This window comes from Octopus bimaculoides, chromosome 14 (assembly GCF_046866305.1).
Source record: "Octopus bimaculoides isolate indiv1 chromosome 14, ASM4686630v1, whole genome shotgun sequence".
Classification (NCBI taxonomy): domain Eukaryota; kingdom Metazoa; phylum Mollusca; class Cephalopoda; order Octopoda; family Octopodidae; genus Octopus; species Octopus bimaculoides.
In genome coordinates this window covers 6,008,680-6,019,432 of record NC_142941.1, presented here as the reverse complement: position 1 = coordinate 6,019,432, position 10,753 = coordinate 6,008,680, and the positions used below count along the sequence as shown (strand labels likewise).

The 10,753-nt window shown below is 36.2% G+C and overlaps 1 protein-coding gene across 1 annotated transcript in view; it reads left to right on the top strand.

Moving 5' to 3' along the window:
* The first annotated feature begins 1,553 nt into the window (after window positions 1-1,553).
* The window catches only part of LOC106876630 (growth hormone secretagogue receptor type 1), a 34,512-nt gene continuing 25,312 nt past the window's right edge, over window positions 1,554-10,753 (top strand). The window contains exon 1 of the mRNA XM_014925244.3: window positions 1,554-2,496. The gene's annotated coding sequence lies outside the window, so the exon portion shown is untranslated. The remainder of the gene's footprint in view (window positions 2,497-10,753) is intronic.

The window sequence follows — 10,753 nt, the reverse complement described above, 5'->3', positions numbered from 1 at the left end:
GTGTTTGTCTAAAACTTGCGTTGTGTAAGCTGTAAGCTTGTATATCCCGTTGCGTTCTGCATTGCTGAAAAACGGATAAATGAAATACTTACACAACAGAATAAAATATTGCCATTTATAAAATCTTCGGCAGACGCGTTCCAGCATGGTCGCAGTTAATGACAAAGTGACAGCACATGTATGCATGTATGTATGTATCTTCACATGAATATAGTTTTATATGTATGTAATTAACTAACCCCCCCCCCCCCCACACACACATCTAAGTATATGCAAACTTGTGGCCATTTGGTGCTGAGTGGGGCATTTTTTAAAGAGCCGAACCATATATCTATGAACATGCTGTCCAGAAGATTATATATATATATATATATATATATATATATATATATATATATATATATATATATATATATATATATATATATATATATATATATATATATACATATACAAGCGATGGTGGAGGACAAACTCAGACACAAAAACACACATAAGTACATACATATACAGGAATTTTCAATGGCCGGATAACTGAAGAGATGTTGGCGTGGGTTCCCACCCCGGCATCCGAAACTCGGAGTTTTATCATGGCTACCGAATAAGTGTCACATATTTTTACAGATATATATATATATATATATATATATATATATACATACATACAAACATATATACATACATACAAACATATATACATATATATATATATATATATATATATATATATATATATATATATATATATATATATATATGTATATATGTATATATATATGTATATATATATATATATATATAAAACATGCATTTATGCAAAATATGTATGTATATATATATATGCACATATAAATTATATATATATATATACATATATACATACATACATACACACACACACACACACACATATATATACATGTATATATATATATATATATATATATATATATATATATATACGTATATGAATCCCCCGCATATGTATATATATATATATATATATATATATATATATGTACATACATGCATTTATATATATCATATAAATGTATATGTATGTGCATTCACACACACACACATATATATCTGAATGCATATACATATACATTCATATTATATATAAATGCATTTATGTAGGTGGATACACACACACACACACACACACACACACACACACACACACACACACACACACACACATCATATTCCTCGATGCTGCTGTCCATTCTACTTTTAATGCTGCCGAATCAGTGCTGTTCTTTTTTCCCTGAACTGCTGCAGTTGTTGATTTCTTTCATATTCATGTTGTTGTTATTGCTGTCTCTTGTTTTTATTACTGTCATTGCACCTACACCGGTTGAAGACAGTCCCGTTGTTATTGTTGTTGTTTCGGTAGTTCAGTTGCTTCTGCTACTGAAGCCGCCGCCGCCGCTGCTGCTACTGTATATTCGATGCTGTGACTGCTACTACTTCTCTTGTTGGGGCTGCTCCATATACTGTTGTTGTTTTTGGTGTTATTGTTGTTGGAATTATTGCTGCCGCTTCTGTTCTTGTCGTTGTTGCAGTTGCTGTCACTTCTGCTGCTGCTGCTGCTGCTGCTGCTGCAACTGCAGCTGTCGCTGTTCGTCTTTCTCTGTCTGTCTGTTGTTGTTGTTCTTGTTGCTGTTGGAGCTTCCATTCCAGCACAGTCGCCATTTCAATTTTGACGCCGTTCACTCCAAGTGTCATTTGAAGTTATCACCACATCGTATCGCATAATTGCTTAACGTACAAAATACTAATCGCAGACTTTCTCTTGCCAAACTTGTTTATTTGCACAACAGTGTTTATTACATTAAACATTCACCCCCAGAGTATCACACGATAAAAAGTTTGTTGCAAACCCAAACACTCACCACAACCTATCATTCAACTCAGTTGCTTGGGACAAACATTTTGTTTTTCGGATCATTGAAGAATTCGGAAAAAAGGATTTTGCTGTGCTGTTTCTACCCTACTTCCCTGTTTTCTGTAGAGCTACCATTATTATTATTATTATTATTATTATTATTATTATTATTATTATTATTATTACTATTATTATTATTATTATTATTATTATTATTATTATTATTATTATTATTGTTGTTTTTTGTTTGGGTTGGGGTCATTGGGTGTTTGTATTATTATTTTTTTAAAACATTTAATATGATCTTTCTTTGACTATTCTATAGACTGTACTTAGGCAGTGCGGTTCATGGAACTCTTGTTATAATTTATGACAGTCGAGGAGGAAGTTTTCAAAAGAAAAGAAAATTCAGAAAAATAATCAAAGAATCGGAAAAAAAGACGATATACATTCACAGACACACACACACATAATTTCATACACGTATCCTTAAACATACAAACAAACACGCACACATACACAGACACACACAAACACAACACGCACGCGTGCGCGCACATACAAACACATACACATACACATACACATACACATACACACTCAAGGTAGGTGAAACATTCTTTTAGATTTCTTGTATTCATTGCTGTGATACTATGTAGCCGTGCCTTATCTCCTTACTGGTTGTCGTTGTCATGACAACGTTATCGAATATGCTTCCATGTCTTCTTTCCATTTTAAGATCATTGGATCCGATTTGAGTGATGTTTGACTGCTATTTCTAACGGGCCGAACGACTCATTGGACTTGGTTTTGTTGCCCTTGTCGCTATTCTTGTTGTTGTTGTTGTTGTTGATGTTGGTATCCAGATCAGATCTGATCCAGTAGATTTATCATCAAACACGTCCCAGCTATTTCTATCTCGTCATCATTAAACAGGCTCATTGCATCTAGGGCTACCCATCAGTCAATGTTTAAGACAGTATCGTGTAATTTGAAGAAGATGTAGCTGCTATTTCTTCCAGACACAATCCATCATTGTTTCGTCAGATTTTGCATTGTGGCTGTTGTTTAATCTCAGAGCAGAATTATAAGGAAAGGCTTTCTGGACATGTCCAACCTCTATTTTACATCACGCATCATCTCAATAGAAATACGTGATCCAATATGACTTCTTTTAAAATGGCAGTCTGAAATTTCTAGGAGATTTTGCTATTAGTTCTCCTGGCCCATGTTCATGTCAGATGTATTGTTGCTATTGTCGCAGGAAGTGAAGATCTTGCTTTTATGTTCAGCTTTGGTAACGTAGGATATTGTTGCTGTAGTTTAGTTCTTCCAGTCATCACCAAGCAAACTTCTTTTCCGCATGCTATATCCTATACTACTTCAACTATTATACTCGTCAGTACTGTCTTTCTTAAAACAGAAGCGGATTGATTTGATAAAAGTTGGTTGCCATTTCTAGCAGTTCACGCGACTACAGATAGGCTCCCGTGTACGTTCATACTGATGTTAGATAGTTTTAAACTATGTGACCCCCAAGTAAAGCCTGATCAAGCAGGTACGTGATATGTAGATACTGAGCCAAACTACTCGTTGGGATCCAACTTCCCCAGAAGTACGATACTTCTACTGAGTACAGGGCTAACATCAAGCTTTGACTAGTATCATTCAAAGTGCTATGTGATAGTCTAGACTCATATTTCCTATATACTCTAGTTACGGTACGGTTGTAGGCATTGCTCTAATGCTTCACTAGCTGTTCCTCTGGCATTAACAATGGTAGTGTGTACATCTATTTTGTATATACCGTTGGTGATATATATATATATATATATATATATATATATATATATATATATATATATATATATGTGTGTGTGTGTGTGTGTGTGTGTGTGCGTGCGTGTGTGTATGAGTTTGTTCCCCCACCATCGCTTGACAACCGATGTTGGTGTGTTTACATTCCCATAAGATAGCGGTTCGGCGAAAGATACCGATAGAATAAGTACTAGGCTCACAAAGAATAAATCCTGGGGTCAATTTCTTCGTCTAAAGACGGTGCTTCAGCGCATGATCGTAATCAGATGACCGAAACACATAAATGAATAAAAGAATAAAAGAATATATATATATATATATATATATATATATATATATATATATATATATATATATATATATATATATATATATATATATATATATATATATATATATTATATATATATATATATATATATATATATATATATATATATATATATTTATATATATATATATATATATATATATATATATATATATATATATATATATATATATAAATACAACACACACACACATCTGCCTTTAATAACGATAATCGTGTGTACATCAGTTTGCAATTACCATCGGTTTTGTGTATATCTCTCTCAACGTATATAATCCCCTTTCGTGCTCTGTGCATCTCGTTACAGCTTTAACTGTCATTAAGAGTCTGACGATAGAATTACCTTACAACTCTCTCTCAATGAAAAGAACAGTTTTGTGCTGATGTTGTTGTTATTGTTATAGTCTCGTCATTGGTCGGCATACAGTTAAAAGCGCTCAATGCTACGACTATCTCACCTTTCTCCAATAGCTCAATGTATCCAATATGACTTTATTCCATAAAGTTTTACAGCATAAATGCTCTTGCGTAATTTTGGACACTGTAAGACATGTCTTAAAAGAAATTCAGCTGCTATATCCAGCATGTATAGCTATCATGTAGAAGCTCCCCTAGCCGCAACTTGAGTTATGATTGTTGTATAACTTCACGTTAGCGTTCGTCCGTACGGTAACTAGACCTGTTTCGCTGAAAAGCATCGACCATCCCTTTTGTTTTGTTTCGGACAATGTATCTAGGAATACATTATGCAATGTGTTCTACAGGCAAAGTATATATGGGAATAAAAGAAATAAAAGAGCAAAGGTTCTTCGCACGCTATAGGCTGATAAGGTCTATTACCAGGATCATGTGGTATGTATATTCTCCATCCTTGGACGGGGGACGAGTCGGGATCACTCATTTTTGTCAGTTGATTGAACAGGAGCAGCATAAAAGGATGTGGTTTGCTTCAGAGCTCAACTCATCGTCTGGTCAAGGAATCGAAACGAAAATATTTAGCACGAAGCCGCGCACCTCTACATTTATAAGAAAACCATATCCAATGTGTTTACCTGGCATGGTGTTTCTAGAACTACATTGTGTAATATGTGCGTCTCAGGCTGTATATCTTGGGCTACGTCACCCAATCAGTACATCTCACATAGTGCATCTAGGACTACATTATCGATTGTGTCTACCTGACAGGACTACATTATCTAACGTGTCTTTCCTGCATCGTGTGTCTAGGACTATATTATTTAACGTGTCCATCTGGCATTGTGTATCTAGGACTCATTATCCAGGGTGTTCACCTGACATATTATATCAATGTTTGTTTCCATTATTTACGAGAATCGACGGGGTGAAAGTATACATACCGGTTCCATCTTCATCTTGGTGCTGTTATTCGTTTTGTTACTGCTACGGTTTTTATTGTAAATATTATTGTTTTGTTGGATGATGGATTGACAGAACCGTTTATGCTGCGAAATACCTCACAGTATCTTTTTCGCCCTATTTGCATTCCGAGTCGAAATCCTAACGAGGTCAACTTTGCTTTTCTCCATTCGGGTTTGATAAAATAAAGAGCTGTTCAAGTACTTGCATCAATATAATCGAATGACCTCCCCCCCTCATTACAGCTGGTCTTGTACCTAACCTGGAAGTCATTGCTGGCGTTTAGACCCAGGACAACTAAGATCGCGGAGGTTTATAGTCGAGGACGTCCTCTCGTTCGCTCTCCTTCCAACTTGCTTTTGCATAAGCAACACCACATCATCAAGTACAACCCTGAACGCTTACACACGCTAGGTTGTGAAACAGAGGGAGATTTGGCTGCTATCTCCAGCAGAACTAACTTACTTTGTGAATGCGTTATTCTTGCTGTTGTGCAGTTGTTGTTGTTGTTGTTATTAATTTATGTTCGTTATTAACAGCGTTAGTAAGGCAGTGAGCTGGCAGAATCATTAGCACACCGGGCAACATGCTCAGCGGTATTTTGTCTGTCTTTATGTTCTGAGTTCAAATTCTGCCACGGTTGACTTTACTTTTCATTCTTTCGGGGTCGATAGAATAGATGCCGGTCAAGTATTGAGGTCGCTGTAATCGACTTACCACTGCCCTAAAAAATTACTGGCTTTGTGCCAAGACTTGAAACCGTTATTAATATTGTTGGTAATATCTTCTTGGTTCGAGAGAATTTTATAGAACGTTGGACAAAATGCCCAGCAGTAAATTATTCAGTAACGGCCCTTTATGTTCTGAGCTCAAAGTTGTCATTTATTTACTCAGGTTAAATAAAATAAATCACCAGTAAATACGTATTAGAGTTGACATTATCGACTGTTCCCTCCTTTAAGCATTGTGCCCTAAGGCGGCGAACTGGCAGAAACGTTAGCACACCGGGCGAAATGCTTAGCGCTATTTCGTCTGTCTTTACGTTCTGAGCTCAAATTCCGATGTCAAACTTTGCCTTTCGTCTTTTCGGGGTCGATAAATTAAATTAAGTACCAGTTGCGTACTGGGATCGATCTAATCGACTGGTGCCCCTCCACCAAAATTTCGGGCCTTGCGCCGAGAGTAGAAAAGAATAAAAAGTCTTGTACCCATGTAAGTATATTCAATATCGTATTTGATCAAGTTGCCACAGGTCGCGAAGTTCGAGTTGTTAATGTTGCTGTTGTTTAATCCCAGGTGAATCCATAATGAGCAGACCGTCCCATTCTTTTTCTTTTTATTTCAGACAGCACATCTAGGACTATATTAACCACTGGTTCTTTCCGTATTATTTGAGGAAGATTTAACTGCCATTTCATACTGGTCGAGTGATCACACGGAGAACCTCCTTGTTACATTTATCTTCTTAAAGTTGATGTTGCTGTTGTTAATGTTATTATTGTTAGTATTATCGCCAGTGTTGCTGCTGTTGCTTCTAATTTTGTTGTTGGTAATGTTGTGAGTGTTGTTATTGTCGTTGTTGTTGATGTTGATGTTGTTGTTAATGTTGTATTTTATTAGTACTGTTGTGAGTGATCCTGGTGTTGTTAGTATTGTTGTCAGTGCCGTTGTTCCTAGTACTGTTGTGAGCCTATTGTGAGCGATGTTGCTGCTATTAGTATTGTTGTTATTGTTAGTATCGTTGTTCGCGTTGTTTATGAGACTTGTTGTTCGTTGTTGAAACTGCAGCAAAACACAACTTCCACGTTTCTATTCTTGTCCTAGCTCCCACTTAATGAACTTTCAATTGTTTGATACTGGTTTCAAATTTCGGCACAAAGCCATCAATTCGGAGGAGGTAATACGTCGAATGCATTGACCCCAGTGTTTCACTGGTACTCATTTTATCGACTCCGAAAGGATTAAAGGCAAATTTGACCCCGGTGGAATTGAAACTCAGAACGTAAAGACGGACAAAATGCAGCTAAGCATCGTGTTAACGGTTCTTTTCTACTCTAGACACAACTGTAACATCCAACATATATTTTTACTCTCCTATTTCCCTTTATATTTCCCATATCCATCCTTTTCCAAAATAACTCCTTATATTAAACTCTACTATTTCTCTCATGTCGTCCCTGATGAAGGGATATCCCTAATATCTCAGAAACAGCTGTAAGACTACCTTTCTCTTTATAGATGTTCTATAAATTCCACAGTTTTGTTGTCTCATTTTTTAAACACACACACACACACACATATGTATGCATGTACGTATGTCTGTATACACACACACACACACACACACACACACACACACTCACACACACACACACACACACACACACACTCACACACACACACACACACACACACACACACACACACACACACACACACACACACACACACACACACACTGAGGTTGATGAATGGACTTACCCACCCCTTAAAATTTCTAGCCTTGAGCCAAAATTTGAAATCATTATTTTTATTCAGTCTGTTACATCCCAAATTTGTAAAACTGGATCCGTTTAACACAACAGATACGATAATACTATATATATATATATATATATATATATATATATATATATATATATATATATATATATATATATGTATGTATGTATTATCTCAAGAACTTGTCATTTGCCGTTGCTAGATAGGTACGAACAGTTTTTGTTTGTTACTCTGACTTAACTTACTGCAAGTTTTTACGTCTTCCTTTTTGCAAGTGATTTGGTATTATTTCTGTTGCCAAGCAGATGCTAGTTTAACGTTGGATCCCTTTAGCTTTTACAATGCGTGGGACTTTTGAGATTCTATTTATTGATAATTTTAATGGTATGACTTACGAAAATATTTTCTTAATATATTTTCTAGTAATTCCAACCTGATGTTCAACATAAAATAGAAGTAATTCTGAGAGAAACATCTTGTTTATTAAGATCTCTGGAGTACACAACTTTTTTTGCTCTGCAGTTCTCCGATGAAAAGATGTTTTCTTGACTCAACATGCAGTTGATCATGAGACAAACATGTTTTGCCAGTTCAACTCCAGCAACCATGAAAGTCTGTCCCTCGCTTTTGTTGATCGTCCTGTTAAAGAGACAATAACAACGGAAAATGGAGGCATTTTCGATGAAGAGGAATATGTGAAAGTAGAAGGAGGATGCGTTAAATGAAAACATTTTCTCCACTGGGTCAGCCAGTCATATTGGTGGCTTCAATCACAGGAAGCGTAAAACTTTTGACACCGAATCCTGTTCCGTTACAGAGTTTGGGCGGATGAGAATGTAGCAGCATAATGACTCTCTATTTGCAGCTGTAGATCGTAAGAAGGTTGAAGAGCTATTATTAAATCCTGTTCAATTGTTGCCAGCATAATTAACGTAGACTACAATGAGAAGTGACGTGTAACGTCTGGATTGGACTGGATATTTGTTGAGCGTGGCATTACTGTCCAGCTCAGTGTAATATTTAGGAGTTAAGATGGCACGTTCACAAAGCTACTCACAAGTCCAATACTTCTTTCCATAGCATTTTTGTTATGTGTTGAAGATAGTTCTACATTTAATATTTTAATATCTCCCACCCAGTATCAACTCGTTGCCGGTTATTGTTCAGACACCAGTCAAAATTGATATCTTGCAGACTGTGTTATTGAGGGGACCATTAGGGTATAAAACTTGAATGTTTTCAAAATATAAACCCGTTTAAATGTGAGACAATAAAACAATATATTTGTTTCTACCTTCCATTGTATTTGAAACCGCACACTAACTTTTGAAGACATGATTTTAAATTAGGAATCTTAATAACGAGTGTGTTCCATATTTGGTGGATCTCTTTATACTAAGAATTTGTATCCTACAACAATTAATTTTGCATTTTAACCCTTTGGAGTTGATACAATAAGTATCAGCCAAAGACTACAGTCGATTGTATCCTACCAGACATTCTTCAGAAAGGTGAGGGCTTTCGTTGTATCAGATATAAATAGATATTTTAATTATAGATACATTTTACATACCATCATCGTCTACATTGTGTCATAATGCACGTATACTGCAAAATATTACATGAAGACAACGAGTGGAAGTCTCATGCCTCTACGCACTTACTCTATGCATCAAATAAGGTTCCTACTGGCAGTAGCTAAATATATAGGATAAACTAACACTGAAAACAATATATACATTAGAACAAAACTCGAAAGTCGTTTCTTTACAACAGTTGCAGACGCTGTCAGAAACCACTACAGAAACCACGAATCTGTCCAAAGCTGGTTCTAAAACATCTGTGATGGGATGTGTGTACAAATTGTAAATTACAATCTAGGTACAAGGCCTGAAATTTTGGTACTGATTTTCGACCCCGAAAGGTTGAAAGGCAAAGTCGACTTCGGCAGAATTTGAACTCAGAACGTGAAGACAGATGAAAATTACAAATTGTAAATTACAATGTCAATTAAATACTAATTGCCTTGTCACATTTTGTATCACACTGAATCTCTCTGAGAAGCACGTTGAAGGTATGCGTGTCTCAAAGTTGGAGTACTCAGCCACTTGTATGTTAATTTCACGAGCAGGCTATTATTTTGTTCGGATCAGCAGGAGCACTTATCGTCGTAACTGACGGAGTACCACTTTCAAGAAGTGGTGCGTAAGGGTTAAATCTGGCCAAATATCCAGGAATATTGTAACAGAAGGAGAAGAACTATTCTGAAGGTTGTTTTCCCAAAGTTACATTATGCTAAAGTCTGTTACAAATTTGTTGAGGAATTGTTCTATGGGTTGGAACTGACGAGGTGTTTGCATGTCTAAATAGATTTTCAGTTTGTAGCTTTTCCTAATGATTCTTTGATAACAGGAATTGGATCGCCTTCAAGGGAAGCTCATTCACTTGAAGTTCTTCAAACTGTTTAATCGAAGCTGTTACGGCACTTTAGCTGAGATTATTACATATCAATAGCATGGCTCTTATCAACACCATATATTGAACTGTCATTGATACGCTAATACGATTAAAAGAAATACGGTAACTTTATATTGAAATATGTTACGTACGTGTATACGTATGTAGCGTATATATATATGTGTGTGTGTGTGTGTGTGTGTGTGTGTGTGTGCGTGTTTGCGTGCGCGCGCGCGTGCGTGCGTGCGTATATATACACACATGTGCACATGTGGAAAAATGAATAACGACACACATACATAACATTAGGCGGCGAGCTGGCAGAATCGTTAGCACGCCGGGCGAAATGCTTAGCGGTATTTCGTCTGCCGCTACGT